Here is a 15,566-nt window from a genome sequence, read left to right on the forward strand (position 1 = left end):
CATCCATACATTACCACTGGAAAAACCATAGCCTTGACTAGACGGACCTTCAGGGTACATTATTGTTATATAATCCTAAGGAATGTAGAGGAAAAAAAAAAGTTTGTTCTTTCTTCCTCCTTGAGAATTCCAGACCCCTGTCTCCTTGGGGACCCCTAGACTTCTTATCAACTTGCCTAGAAAGTGACTCTCTGAGAGATATATGGAAAAAAAGTAAAGGATAGAATTGTTCAACCTTAGATCAAGCAGAGCCAGCTAAGCAGACCAGAAGTAATGGCCACTGAGGGCGGAGGACTCCATGAGAATATGGTATTGTGGGAGCCAAGAGGAATAAGGAGGAAGAGGTCAATTGTGCTAAATGCTAAGATATCAAGCAGTAAAAATGAACATTGGCACATGGATGTTATTCAGCTGCCTTTTTGTATTTCAGGATGTGTGTCGGCATTCAAACCTAATATGACCAATATAAATGGAACCATAAAAGGCACCATCATCTATCAACTTGGTCAGACTGTATTGTTGGAAATCATTCTTCATTCCCCATTTCCTCATCTTCAGTATATAATCCATTAACAAGTCATATTGACTTTCTCTTCAAAATATCTTCCATTCATCTTTTTTCCATTTTCTCTGCTACCAACCTAGTCAATGCCACCAGCATCTCAGCTATATTATTGCAGTTAGTCTCCCTCTTTCTTCTTGCTTCATTGCACAATCTACTCTATACAGCAATCAGCTTAAAGTTAAAAAAAAATGTAAATCAGGGTGTTACTGCCTTACAGCTCTCCAAGGGCTTTCCATAATATTTAGAATAGTAGATAACTTACTACTACTCTTTGTGGTTGGATCCCCATTTGTTTTCCTGATCTCATTTTGTACCTCTCTTCCCTCCTTTTTGTTTTTTCATCAGGTTGAAGACATACTGAATTTTTCAGCTTGGGATATTGTGTCTGTTCAGCCTGTACCTTCCCAAAGACCTTGTTTTCTAACATGATTACTGATGGTAATTACATGGTTACTGATTCTTTGTTTTATGCATAGCTGACTTCTGTTTGTAATTCTGGTTTCTGCTCAATTGATGTCTCCTCAGAGTATACTCCCTGGTGGCTCAGACAGTAAAGCGTCTGCCCACAATGTGGGAGACCTGGGTTCGATCCCGGGGTTGGGAAGATCCCCTGGAGAAGGAAATGGCAATCCACTCCAGTACTCTTGCCTAGAAAATTCCATAGATGGAGGAGCCTGGTGGGCTACAGTCCATGGGGTTGCAAAGAGTTGGACACAACTGAGCGACTTCACTTCACTTCAGAGTAACTCTCCTTCCTGCCTAGATACTCTTACATATTTACTTTCTTTACATTATTTATTTATTAATTTATTTTAATTGGAGGCTAATTACTTTATAATATTGTAGTGGTTTTGCCATACATTGACATGAATCAGCCATGAATGTACATGTGTTCCCCATCCTGAAGCCCCCTCCCACCTCCCTCCCCATCCCATCCCTCTGGGTCATTCCAGTGCACCGGCCCTGAGCATCCTATCTCATGCATCGAACTTGGACTGGCCATCTGTTTCACATATGATAATATACATGTTTCAATGCTGTTCTCTCAAATCATCTCACCCTCACCTTCTCTCACAGAGTCCAAAAGACTGTTCTATACATCTGTGTCTCTTTTCCTGTCTCACATATAGGGTTATTGTTACCATCTTTCGAAATTCTATATATAGGCATTAGTATACTGTATTGCTGTTTTTCTTTCTGGCTTACTTCACTCTGTATAATAGGCTCTAGTTTCATCCACCTCATTAGAACTGATTCAAATGTATTCTTTTTAATGGCTGAGTAATACTCCATTGTGTGTATGTACCACAGCTTTCTTATCCATTCACCTGCTGATGGACATCTAGGTTGCTTCCATGTCCTGGCTATTATAAACAGTGCTGTGATGAACATTGGGCTATACGTGTCTCTTTCATTTCTGGTTTCCTCGGTGTGTATGCCCAGCAGTGGGATTGCTGTGTCATATGGCAGTTCTATTTCCAGTTTTTTAAGGAATCTCCACACTGTTCTCCATAGTGGCTGTACTAGTTTGCATTCCTACCAACAGTGTAAGAGGGTTCCCTTTTCTCCACATCCTCTCCAGCATTTATTGTTTGTAGACTTTTGGATCGCAGCCATTCTGACTGGCATGAAATGGTACCTCATTGTGGTTTTGATTTGCATTTTTCTGATAATGAGTGATGTTGAACATCTTTTCATGTGTTTGTTAGCCATCTGTATTTCTTCTTTAGAGAAATATCTGTTTTGTTCTTTGTTTTTGATTGGGTCATTCATTTTCCTGGAATTGAGCTGCGGGAGTTGCTTGTATATTTTTGAGATTAATTCTTTGTCAGTTGCTTCATTTGCTATTATTTTCTCCCATTCTAAAGGCAGTCTTTTCATCTTGCTTATAGTTTCCTTTGTTGTGCAAAAACTTTTAAGTTTAATTAGGTCCCATTTGTTTATTTTTGCTTTCTTTTCCATTACTCTAGGAGGTGGGTCATAGAGGATCCTGCTGTGATTTATGTCGGAGAGTGTTTTGCCTATGTTTTCCTCTAGGAGGTTTATAGTTTCTGGTCTTATGCTTAGATGCTTAATCCATTTTGAGTTTGTTTTTGTGTATGGTGTTAGAAAGTGTTTTAGTTTCATTCTTTTACAAGTGGTTGACCAGTTTTCCCAGCACCACTTGTTAAAGAGATTGTCTTTCCTCCATTGTATATTCTTGCCTCCTTTGTCAAAGATAAGGTGTCCATAGGTACGTGGATTTATCTCTGGGCTTTCTACTTTGTTCCACTGATCTATATTTCTGTCTTTGTGCCAGTAGCATACTGTCTTTATGACTGTAGCTTTGTAGTATAGCCTGAAGTCAGGCAGGTTGATACATTATTTAAAAGTTGTGTGGTGTCTCTCTTCCTGCTATAGAATGTATAGGCTCCTGGGACTTTCCTGGTCGACCAGTGGTTAAGGATCCACCTTGCAATACAGGGGACACAGATTTGATCCCTAGTCAGAGAACTAAGATCCCACATGCCATGGGGCAACTAAGCCCATGCATCACAACTAGAGAGCCTGCATACTGCAACTAAGACCAGACACAGCCAAATACATAAATTAATTAATTAAAGAAAGAATATGTGAGCTCTTTGAGGGGATGATTTTGTCAGTCTTGCCATCTGCAGTAAACTTAGAACCCGGAACAGAGACTAGCTCAGAGTAGGCACTTATGAACAAATGAATATATTCATCCATGTAGGGTGTCCTTCCTTAGCACATTGTTCACATTGTGTCCTTTGCACACTTAGCACACTGTTCTACATCTAGTATGTAATATACTAAATTATAGTTGGCATAATATACTAAATTATGAAATTGTCTCATGTGATAAGTAATCTTTGTGGTTTATTGATTTTTGTATCTTAAGAGCTGATTCATCTTTGTATCTCTAGCATATATAGAGTACCTGTTTGATAGTAGAACTCAGTAAATGTTACCTGAATAAATGGAGTCATTGAATTATAATCAGATGAATTATTAAACTAGAATTTTGCCATCGTTTGTCTAGATAATAGGGAATCACAGGATTGGTTTCCTGAGATCAGCTTCTATTTCACTGAAGACTTGTCTAAATTTTCATATATCACAAAGGTTGCAGGAGGACATAGGAGTTTCCTACATCTTTAGATTCAGCAGTACAGGAGGCACTTTGAATCATCTGGTCCACAGTTAGACTTGTATGTTATTTAGATAAAGCTGTCTGAAGACAGTAGAGTCTATCAATGATGCAGAACCTCTTTTGGCCTCCCTTGTCTTATAGCTGTACAGTTCAGCTCTGCAAAGAGAGTACTGAGTGACTCAGAAAAGGTACATTTCTCTCCTCAGTTTCCTCTCTGTACAGAATCTCATGATAATAGGCAACTACTGTGGGCCAAGAATCACTTAGAAGAAATGGAGTGGCCCTCACAATCAATAACAGTCTGAAATGTAGTGCTTGGGTGCAATCTCAAAAACAGCAGAATGATCTTGGTTCATTTCCAAGGCAAACCATTGAACATCACTGTGCCTCAATGACTAATGCTGGAGAAGCTGAAGTTGACTGGTTCTATGAAGACCTACAAGACCTACAAAACCTTCTAGAACTAACAACAAAAAAAGATCTCTTCATCATACGGGATTTGAATGCAAAGTAGGAAGTCAAGAGATACCTGGAGTAATAGGCAAATTTGGCCTTGGAATACAAAATGAAGCAGGGAAACGGCTAACAGTTTTGCTGAGAAAACACACTGGTCAAAACAAATGTCTGTTTCCAACAACACAAGAGACAACTCTACATATGAATATCACCAGGTGGCCAATACTGAAATCAGATTGATTATAATTTTTGCAGCTGAAGATGGAGAAGCTCTATATAATCAGCAAAAACAAGACCTGGAGTTGACTGTGGCTCAGTTCATGAGCCCTTTTTGCAAAATTCAGGCTTAAAGAAAATACGGAAAGCCACTAGGCCACTCAGGTATGACCTAAATGAAATCCCTTATGATTATACAGTGGAAGTGACAAATAGATTCAAGGGATTAGATCTGATAGAGCGCCTGAAGAACTGTGGATGGAGGTTTGTAACATTGTACAGGAGGCAGTGACCAAAACCATCCCAAAGAAAAGAAGTGCAAGAAGGCAAAGTGGTTGTCTGAGGAGGCTTTACAAATAGCTGAGGAAAGAAGAGAATTGACAGGCAAGGGAGAAAGGGAAAGATATCTCCAACTGAATGCAGAGTTCCAGAGAATAGCAAGGAGAGGTAAGAGGGCCTTCTCAAAGGAATGATACAAATAAATTGAAGGGAAAAATAGAATGGGAAAGACTAGAGATCTCTTCAAGAAAATTGGAGATATTAAAGGAACATTTCATGTAAGGATGGGCAAGATAAAGGACAGAAACAGTAAGGACCCAACAGAAGTAGACGAGATGAAGAAGAGGTGGCAAGAATACACAGAAGAACTATACAAAAAAGGTCTTAATGATCCAGATAACCTCGATGGTGTGGTCACTCACCTAGAACCAGATATCCTGGGATGTGAAGTTAAGTGGGCCTTAGGAAGCATTACTATGAACAAAGCTAGTGAAGGTAATGGAATTCCAGCTTAGCTATTTAAAATCCTAGAAGATGATGCAGTTAAAGTGCTGCACTCAGTATGTCAGCAAATTTGGAAAACTCAGCAGTGGCCATAGGACTGGAAAAGATCAGTTTCATTCCAATCCCATAGAAGGGCAATGCCAAAGAATGTTCAAACTAACATACAATGTGCTCATTTCAAATGCTGGCAAGGTAATGCTCAAAATCTTTCAAGTTAGGCTTCAACAGTACATGAACTGTGAACTTCTGGGTGTAGAAACAGGATATAGAAAAGTCAGAGGAACCAGAGATTAAATTGCCAACACTCATTGGCTTATAGAGAAAGCAAGGGAATTCCAGAAACACATTTACTTCTGCTACAGTGACTATGCTAAAGCCTTTGATTGTGTGGATCACAACAAACTGTGGAAAATTCTTCAAGAGATAGGAATACCAGACCACCTTACCTTATAGCAGAAACCTGTATGCGGATCAAGAAGCAACAGCTAAAACTAGACATGATGGTGTGCTCAGGGACTTGTTTGTGGAGCAAAGAGGATTAGAGTTACCAGCATATTATTTGTAATTTCTCACCTATTGGTAGCTTACGGGAGGATATTCAAGAAGTAGGAGATAATAACAATAATATAAATAAGTATCCTGAGCTGTGAATCTCTGTAAGACCAGAATAATCACTGAGTTAGCTTCAGAAGTCCTTCAAGTATGGTCTTGTGTCACCAATGATGCATTTCTACGTTGAAGCTATAGATTCTTCAAGCAATGCTTGTGGTAGTTTCTCCATTAACATTTAAATTAGTTTATCAGCCTCCCTCAGTAATGAAATGCTGTCACATTTTCCTGTGGTTTCCCAGGGTTTATTGTAGATAAGGGGTTGGTTTCCTGGGCTGGTTTCTGCAGGTGTGGATCAGAGTTCTATTTTTATGCATGGTCTGGCCTTTGTTTATATGTTCCGTCTCTTAGGGCCAGAATAGAAACTGCCAGTCCTTGAAGACTAGGCCTGAAAATGACATAGGTCACTTCCATTTTAACTCTGTTGGCCCAATCAGTCACAGGACATGGGACAGATTGAAGAGGAGTGGACATAGACTTTCTCTCTTGATGCCAAGAGTGACAAAGAATTTGTAACACTATGACAAATCTAGACAGTGTATTAAAAAGCAGAAACATTACTTTGCTGACAAAGGTCCGTATAGTCAAAGCTATGGTCTTTCCAGGAGTCATGAGAGTTGGACTGTAAAGAAGGCTGAGCATCGAATAATTGATGCTTTTGAACTGTGGTGTTGGAGAATACTCTTGAGAATCCCTTGGACTACAAGGAAATCAAACCAGTCAATCCTAAAGGAAATCAATCCTGAATGTTCATTGGAAGGACTGATGTTGAAGCTGAAGCTTCAGTACTTTGCCCACCTGCTGTGAAGAACTGACTCATCGGAAAAGACCCTGATTTTGGGAAAGATGAAGGCAAGAGGAGAAGGGGACAACAGAGGATGAGATGGTTGGATGGCATCACCAACTCAATGAACATGAGTTTGAGCAAACTCTGGGAGATAGTGAAGGACAGGGAAACCTGGTGTGCTGCAGTCCCTGGGGTTGCAAAGAGTCAGACATGACTGAGTGACTGAACAACAACAAGGAGCATGCAGTTTCTCTCGTGTACACCCATGGTGGATTCATGTTGATGTATGGCAAAACCAATACAATATTGTAAATTAATTAGCCTCCAATTAAAATAAATTTAAATTAAAAAAATAAATAAAATTTATCAACTTTTTTTAAAAAAGGTATTAATAGTTCTTTTCTTACTCTAATTGCCTTTCTTTTGAGAATTCTTCATAAAGAATTTAATGTGAAAATTTACTCTTCTCACACAGGTGACAGCTTATGAACTCTTTTCCAGGGAGATAGCTACCCAAGGGTACACACAAGATGAATGCATGTTTCCCAAGGTTCAACTCCACACCTCTCTCAGCCAGGTGAACTTTGTGACCAAGGAGAATTTCTTGAATTTATTGTAGTCCTTTAGTTTAAGACCTGTAAGAGTGGTTAGTCCTAGAAGCTTGTTTTAGGTTTCTTCCTCCTAATCCCGCTCTGATTCCCTCTTGATATTTAATCCCACCAAGTATCTCAGAACAAAGGAATACATAAGAGATCTGGTAAGAGGAAGAGAATTTTTGGCTCTTTACATTGTTTGGCTGTTTACATCATCACTGAATTGTATACTTAAAAATTGATGAGATGATAAATTTCATGTTGTGTATTTTTTTAACCACATATAAAAATCCATTGTCTTTACTGTGACTTCCAAGATGCTACATGATCTTGTTTCTGCTTAATTCTAAAAAAATTATGCTGACTGTTTTTCCAGCTCTCTGCCCAGAATCCATGTATTCCAGAGCACTTAGGAATGGGAAAACCCTAAGGGATTTGGTTAGAAATTAATTTTTGACTTTCTCACAGAAGTAATGAGGCTAGTTCACTACTCTGAACTTCCTTTATTATGTCCAACTCTCCCCAAATCATTCATTCCTGTTTTCCAACAAAGTTTATATATCGTCACCTCTCCACGGAAATAGCTGTTTTCGAGTCTCAGATGTCAGGTTACCAAATCAGTGGACATACTTCATTCCTCATTTTAGTTGACCATTCTTGGCAGTTGAACTGTTGAAACTTTGATGAAACTTGTCTCCTTTTCAGTAAAAAGGCAAAATTCTTCTTGGACTTGGAAGACAAAATTCGGTTTCAAATCTTATTTCCATCACCTAGTTGTCATGTGACTGTGGGCTGAACTTTTAATAGTGGGCTTTCTCAATATTCTATTCTTGGTTTTCACTTTGTACCCTCTCATTCAATCATACCTGTAGCTCCATCCATAATTGTAAACATTTACTGAATGCTTGTTATGTTCTAGGCAACATTTCATGTATTGACACAGTCTTCACAACAATGTTAAGTAGGTATGTATGGTCTCTATTTGTACTCTTCAGATGAGAAATCGAGATCCTGAGTAAGTTGCCTAAGGTACACAGCAAATTAATGATAAAACTCTGACTATGCCTAGACAGCATCTGGCTTCAGAACATTAAACCCATTTAGTAAACTACCTATATATGGATGGCTGAGGTCTGGTCTTTTGTTTGAAATAGAGATATTTATATCCATTTGCTCATAAGGAAGCTCCACTAGAATCTCTCCTGGGATTCTCAAGCTCATGATGTTCAAAACTGATATTACTGTTTTTCTGTCTCTAATCTTATTCCTTACCTCACTGAATGGCCTCATTCTTCATTCAGTTGCTCAAGTAACAATCCTCTAAATAATTTTATATTTCTTCCTCTTCTTTACCTCTAGATTTGACCAGTAATCAAATTCTGTTGACCTTATTGTTCATATATTCCATGACCACTAAACTGGTTCAGATTCTTGTTTTATCTCTCCCTTGGATTGATGTGCTTTGGAGAGAGTTTTCCTGCAGGTAAGGGAAGATGGAGTTTGCCCTGTAAGATTGTCCTGGTCAAAGAAAAACTTACAGATATTTAGTTATTTGGTAAGAAGAGTTTTGATTCACGTGTGAAGGAGTTGGTTGACTGAGTTAAGGAACAACGTCAAAGATAAATTCCACCAGCGAAGGAGAGCATAGAGAAATACTGAAGTCTAGAATGTTCCCAGTGAATCTTGTTTGCACCTTTTGAGGTAGATGATTTTCTGTCAGCTATTAAAGAGGAATGTCTGGTAATTCTGTCCTTGGGGGGATAGAAATATGAAATAAAGCAATTTCTGTTGTTTATGGCATCGTAAGAAAAGGATGAGAGTTTAGCTCTAGGGTAGGGCTGAGCAGGTGCAGGAGGGCTGAAAGGAGATACTCCACGTTCAAGGTCAGGAGGGGCGACGGTGAGGAGATACCCCTCGTCCAAGGTAAGGAGCAGCGGCTGCACTTTGCTGGACCAGCCTTGAAGAGATACACCACGTCAAAGGTAAGAGAAACCCAAGTAAGACGGTGGGTGTTGCAAGAGGGCATCAGAGGGCAGACACACTGAAACCATAATCACAGAAAACTAGTCAATCTGGTCACACTAGGACCACAGCCTTGTCTGACTCAATGAAACTAAGCCATGCCCTGTGGGGCCACCCAAGACCAGCGAGTCATGGTGGAGAGGTCTGACAGAATGTGGTCCACTGGAGAAGGGAATGGCAAACCACTTCAGTATTCTTGCCTTGAGAACCCCATGAACAGTATGAAAAGGCAAAATGATAGGATACTGAAAGAGGAACTCCCCAGGTCAGTAGGTGCCCAATATGCTACTGGAGATCAGTGGAGAAATAATTCCAGAAAGAATGAAGGGATGGAGCCAAAGCAAAAACAATACCCAGCTGTGGATGTGACTGGTGATAGAAGCAAGGTCTGATGCTGTAAAGAGCAATATTGCATAGGAACCTGGAATGTCAGGCCCATGAATCAAGGCAAATTGGAAGTGGTCAAACAGGAGATGGCAAGAGTGAATGTCGACATTCTAGGAATCAGCGAACTCAAATGGACTGGAATGGGTGAATTTAACTCAGATGACCATTATATCTACTACTGCGGGCAGGAATCCCTCAGAAGAAATGGAGTAGCCATCATGGTCAACAAAAGAGTCCGTAATGCAGTACTTGGATGCAATCTCAAAAACGACAGAATGATCTCTGTTCGTTTCCAAGGCAAACCATTCAATATCACAGTAATCCCAAGTCTATGCCCCAACCAATAACGCTGATGAAGCTGAAGTTGAACGGTTCTATGAAGACCTACAAGACCTTTTAGAACTAACACCCCAAAAAGATGTCCTTTCATTATAGGGGACTGGAATGCAAAAGCAGGAAGAAACACCTGGAGTAACAGGGAAATTTGGCCTTGGAATATGGAATGAAGCAGAGCAAAGGCTAATCGAGTTTTACCAAGAGAACGCACTGGTCATAGCAAACACCCACTTCCAACAACACAAGAGAAGACTCTACATATGGAATCACCAGATAGTCAACACCGAAATCAGATTGATTATATTCTTTGCAGCCAAAGATGGAGAAGCTCTATACAGTCAGCAAAAACAAGACCAGGAGCTGACTGTGGCTCAGATCATGAACTCCTTATTGCCAAATTCAGACTTAAATTGAAGAAAGTAGGGAAAACCACTAGACCATTCAGGTATGACCTAAATCAAATCCCTTATGATTATACAGTGGAAGTGAGAAACAGATTTAAGGGCCTAGATCTGATAGAGAGAGTGCCTGATGAGCTACGGAATGAGGTTTGTGACATTGTACAGGAGACAGGGATCAAGACCATTCCCATGGAAAAGACATGCAAAAAAGCAAAATGGCTGTCTGGGGAGGCCTTACAAATAACTGTGAAAAGAAGAGAAGTGAAAAGCAAAGGAGAAAAGGAAAGATATAAGCATCTGAATGCAGAGTTCCAAAGAATAGCAAGAAGAGATAAGAAAGCCTTCCTCAGTGATCAATGCAAAGAAATAGAGGAAAACAACAGAATGGGAAAGACTAGAGATCTCTTCAAGAAAATTAGAGATACCAAGGGAACATTTCATGCAAAGATGGGCTCAATAAAGGACAGAAATGGTATGGACCTAACAGAAGCAGAAGATACCAAGAAGAGGTGGCAAGAATACATAGAACTATACAAAAAAGATCTTCACAATCAAGATAATCACGATGGTGTGATCACTGACCTAGAGCCAGACATCCTGGAATGTGAAGTCAAGTGGGCCTTAGAAAGCATCACTACGACAGAGCTAGTGGAGGTGATGGAATTCCAGTTGAGCTATTTCACATCCTAAAAGATGATGCTGTGAAAGTGCTGCACTCAATTTTGCTGCCAGCAAATTTGGACAACTCAGCAGTGGCCACAGGACTGGAATAGGTCAGTTTTCATTCCAGTCCCAAAGAAAGGCAATGCCAAAGAATGCTCAAACTACCGCACAATTGCACTCATCTCACACGCTAGTAAAGTAATGCTCAAAATTCTCCAAGCCAGGCTTCAGCAATACGTGAACTGTGAACTTCCAGATGTTCAAGCTGGTTTTAGAAAAGGCAGAGGAACCAGAGATCAAATTGCCAGCATCCGCTGGATCATGGAAAAAGCAAGAGATTTCCAGAAAAACATCTAGTTCTGCTTTATTGACCATGCCAAAGCCTTGGACTGTGTGGATCACAATGAACTGTGGAAAATTCTGAAAGAGATGGGAATACCAGACCACCTGACTTGCCTCTTGAGAAACCTATATGCAGGTCAGGAAGCAACAGTTAGAACTGGACATGGAACAACAGACTGGTTCCAAATAAGAAAAGGAGTACGTCAAGGCTGTATATTGTCACCCTGCTTATTTAACTTCTATGCAGAGTACATCATGAGAAATGCTGGGCTGGAAGAAGGACACGCTGGAATTAAGATTGCCAGGAGAAATATCAATAACCTCAGATATGCAGATGATACCACGCTTATGGGAGAAAGTGAAGAGGAACTAAAAAGCCTCTTGATGAAAGTGAAAGTGGAGACTGAAAAAGTTGGCTTAAAGCTCAACATTCAGAAAACTAGGATTATGGCCTCTGGTCCCATCACTTCATGGGAAATAGATGGGGAAACAGTGGAAATAGTGTCAGAGCCCCAAAACTGGTTTTTTGGGGCTCCAAAATCACTTCAGATGGTGATTGCAGCCATGAAATTAAAAGACGCTTACTCCTTGGAAGGAAAGTTATGACCAACCTGGATAGCATATTCAAAAGCAGAGACATTACTTTGCCAACAAAGGTCCATCTAGTCAAGGCTATGGTTTTTCCAGTGGTCATGTATGGATGTGAGAGTTGGACTGTGAAGAAAGCTGAGCACCAAAGAATTGATGCTTTTGAACTGTGGTGTTGGAGAAGACTCTTGAGAGTCCCTTGGAATGCAAGGAGATCCAACCAGTCCATTCTAAAGGAGATCAACCCTGGGTGTTCTTTGGAAGGTATGATGGTAAAGCTGAAACTCCAATACTTTGGCCACCTCATGTGAAGAGTCCTCATTGGAAAAGACTCTGATGCTGGGAGGGATTGGGGGCAGGAGGAGAAGGGGATGGTAGAGGATGAGATGAGTGGATGACATCACTGACTCGATGGACGTGAGTTTGAGTGAACTCCGGGAGTTGGTGATGGACAGGGAGGCCTGGAGTGCTGCAGTTCATGGGGTCGCAGAGTCGGACATGACTGAGCGACTGAACTGAACTGACTGAACTGATATGTATCTGGCTATCTCTGGTGTAATACGCATCACTGTCCTTCTATCAACCTCCCCCTTAGTGAGGCTAGGTCAGCAATGTTTCCTTTGTTATAATTTAAATTATTCAGAATGTTAGTTAGTCCTGACTTCTCTAGAGAAGGGCCTCAAGTGGGAGTTCAATTAGGTGCTTTTGAGGCTAAAGTGGCAAATGTGTCACAAAAATGGAAAGAAGCACTTTTTCCATATCTGTGTCTGTGGCAAATCCATGAGACCTGCATATTTGGTGCTGCCAACTTTGTAGCTTTGTAGCTTTGTAGGAGTATTTGGGGACAGCACCTCAAGCAAGGAAGAAGGATACTCACTGTGGGTAGTGCCCCTTTTGTGTTGCTTTTGGAGGGCAAGCATAGGCATAATATTATTTGAGTCTAATTAGAAGAACTGAGCTTGTTTTATTCATCCTGAAGATGAATACATGGAACAATGACTATGTTGGAGAAAAATACAGGATTTGATTAAATTACTTCTTCCTTGTATTCCTTGTTTATTTATTTATTTTTGGTATGATCATCTGCCAAATGCAAATAGTTTTCAGTGAAAGAAGAAAAAGGTGTTATTCTTACGTTGGGGAAATAAGTCTTTTAGGGTATATGAAAAATAAGCATGGAAGAGACATACTATAATATATGGTCAATTATTTATTTTCAGTTTTCGTGTGATGATTTTACTGGATTCTACATGCCCAAGGTGATTAATGAATGCAGAATAATACAGAGTTCTAGTAGGAGGATAATACAAGCACATGTGCAAACCCATTACAATATAAAGCAGCTTTGATAAATGGAAGGTGACTATATATTATTTCCTTTGATATTATTGAATATATTGAAGAACCAATCTGGAGAGATTCTGAAATTTAACCTCTCAAGAGAAAAATGCTTACTTGAATGCCAAAATCTAAATATTCACTTTAGAAATTAGAGCATCTATGATATAGATTTAATCCAAAACCAGTTTCTGACTATCATATTCACCTGTTCCAAAAAAGAAAAAGAAACAACCAAGCTAAGAAAATGGTCTACTAAGTCCAAAATAAAGAGAAAAAAATACAAGTTTCAAGAAAGATTAATGAAAAATTACTTGATTCAAAGCAGTGACATTCTGCTACTCTTTAAAATATTACTTTTTTTTTTTTTTTTAAGTTAGCTTCTCTCTAATAAGGGTTTCCTGATTGCTCATAGTGGCCCACCTGTTCTGGGAAAGTGCTGGGACCTGAGTCTCCATGGACAGGTTCCCTCTGCCTATAATTGTCTGTCAACTTTTGATGTGACTCTGAGCTCCTGTAGGTGTCTCCTAACTGGCCATGGGAAGACCCATGCTGGTTTCTTGAAGTGGATCCGGACCTTCCTTGGCTGGTCACGGAATGCCTCCCTACATCTCCTGAATATCCTCCCCTGTCACTGGCCTGACTAACACTGGATTCCCTGTGTCTACTGCTTCCAGATCCAGTGGAGGTTTGTCCATGGCCAGTCCCAGAGCGTCTGGAGCTGTCTCTTGATTGTTCATGGTAACTCCCCTGTCTGTGGGAAGTTCCGGATCCAGAGTCTCCGTGGACAGATTCTCTCTGCCTATGTGAGTCTGCCTGCCCATGATGTGACTCTGAGCGCCTAGAGGTGTCTCTTGACTGGCCATGGGAAGACCCATGCTGGTTTCTTGAAGTGGATCCGGACCTTCCTTGGCTGGTCACGGAATGCCTCCCTACATCTCCTGAATATCCTTCACTGTCACTGGCCTGACTAACACTGGATTCCCTGTGTCTACTGCTTCCAGATCCAGTGGAGGTTTGTCCATGGCCAGTCCCAGAGCGTCTGGAGCTGTCTCTTGATTGTTCATGGTGACTCCCCTGTCTGTGGGAAGTTCCGGATCCAGAGTCTCCGTGGACAGATTCTCTCTGCCTATGTGAGTCTGCCTGCCCATGATGTGACTCTGAGCGCCTAGAGGTGTCTCTTGACTGGCCATGGGAAGATCCATGCTGGTTTCTTGAAGTGGATCCAGACCTTCCTTGGCTGGTCACGGAATGCCTCCCTACATCTCCTGAATATCCTTCACTGTCACTGTCCTGACTAACACTGGATTCCCTGTGTCTACTGCTTCCAGATCCAGTGGAGGTCTGTCCATGGCCAGTCCCAGAGCGTCTGGAGCTGTCTCTTGATTGTTCATGGTGACTCCCCTGTCTGTGGGAAGTTCCGGATCCAGAGTCTCCGTGGACAGATTCTCTCTGCCTATGTGAGTCTGCCTGCCCATGACGTGACTCTGAGCGCCTAGAGGTGCTCTGGCCGTAGGAAGACCCATGCTGGTTTCTTGAAGTGGATCCAGACCTTCCTTGGCTGGTCACGGAATGCCTCCCTACATCTCCTGAATATCCTTCACTGTCACTGGCCTGACTAACACTGGATTCCCTGTGTCTACTGCTTCCAGATCCAGTGGAGGTTTGTCCATGGCCAGTCCCAGAGCGTCTGGAGCTGTCTCTTGATTGTTCATGGTGACTCCCCTGTCTGTGGGAAGTTCCGGATCCAGAGTCTCCGTGGACAGATTCTCTCTGCCTATGTGTGTCTGCCTGCCCATGACGTGACTCTGAGCGCCTAGAGGTGTCTCTTGACTGGCCATGGGAAGACCCATGCTGGTTTCTTGAAGTGGATCCAGACCTTCCTTGGCTGGTCACGGAATGCCTCCCTACATCTCCTGAATATCCTTCACTGTCACTGGCCTGACTAACACTGGATTCCCTGTGTCTACTGCTTCCAGATCCAGTGGAGGTTTGTCCATGGCCAGTCCCAGAGCGTCTGGAGCTGTCCCTCGATTGTTCATGGTGACTCCCCTGTCTGTGGGAAGTTCCAGATCCAGAGTCTCCGTGGACAGATTCTCTCTGCCTATGTGAGTCTGCCTGCCCATGACGTGACTCTGAGCGCCTAGAGGTGCTCTGGCCGTAGGAAGACCCATGCTGGTTTCTTGAAGTGGATCCAGACCTTCCTTGGCTGGTCACGGAATGCCTCCCTACATCTCCTGAATATCCTTCACTGTCACTGGCCTGACTAACACTGGATTCCCTGTGTCTACTGCTTCCAGATCCAGTGGAGGTTTGTCCATGGCCAGTC

General features: G+C 41.4%; 1 long non-coding RNA gene across 5 annotated transcripts in view; it reads left to right on the forward strand.

Moving 5' to 3' along the window:
* Nucleotides 1-13,988, forward strand: part of LOC147376481 (uncharacterized) — a 39,132-nt gene extending 25,144 nt beyond the window's left edge. The window contains exons 3-5 of one of the 5 annotated variants that reach the window (XR_015161020.1): nt 911-1,003; nt 8,520-8,643; nt 13,120-13,988. This is a non-coding gene — a long non-coding RNA (uncharacterized LOC147376481). Of the gene's footprint in view, nt 1-910; nt 8,126-8,519; nt 8,644-9,043; nt 10,560-13,119 lie in introns of those variants that run through there. The other 4 variants (XR_015161019.1, XR_015161018.1, XR_015161022.1 and 1 more) reach the window with 4 other exon arrangements.
* Nucleotides 13,989-15,566: the final 1,578 nt, after the last annotated feature.

The sequence above is a fragment of the Bos grunniens genome, chromosome 3 (assembly GCF_055505025.1).
Source record: "Bos grunniens cultivar Pamir isolate PY7600 chromosome 3, Bosgru_T2T1.0, whole genome shotgun sequence".
In the NCBI taxonomy this organism is placed as follows: Eukaryota; Metazoa; Chordata; class Mammalia; order Artiodactyla; family Bovidae; genus Bos; species Bos grunniens.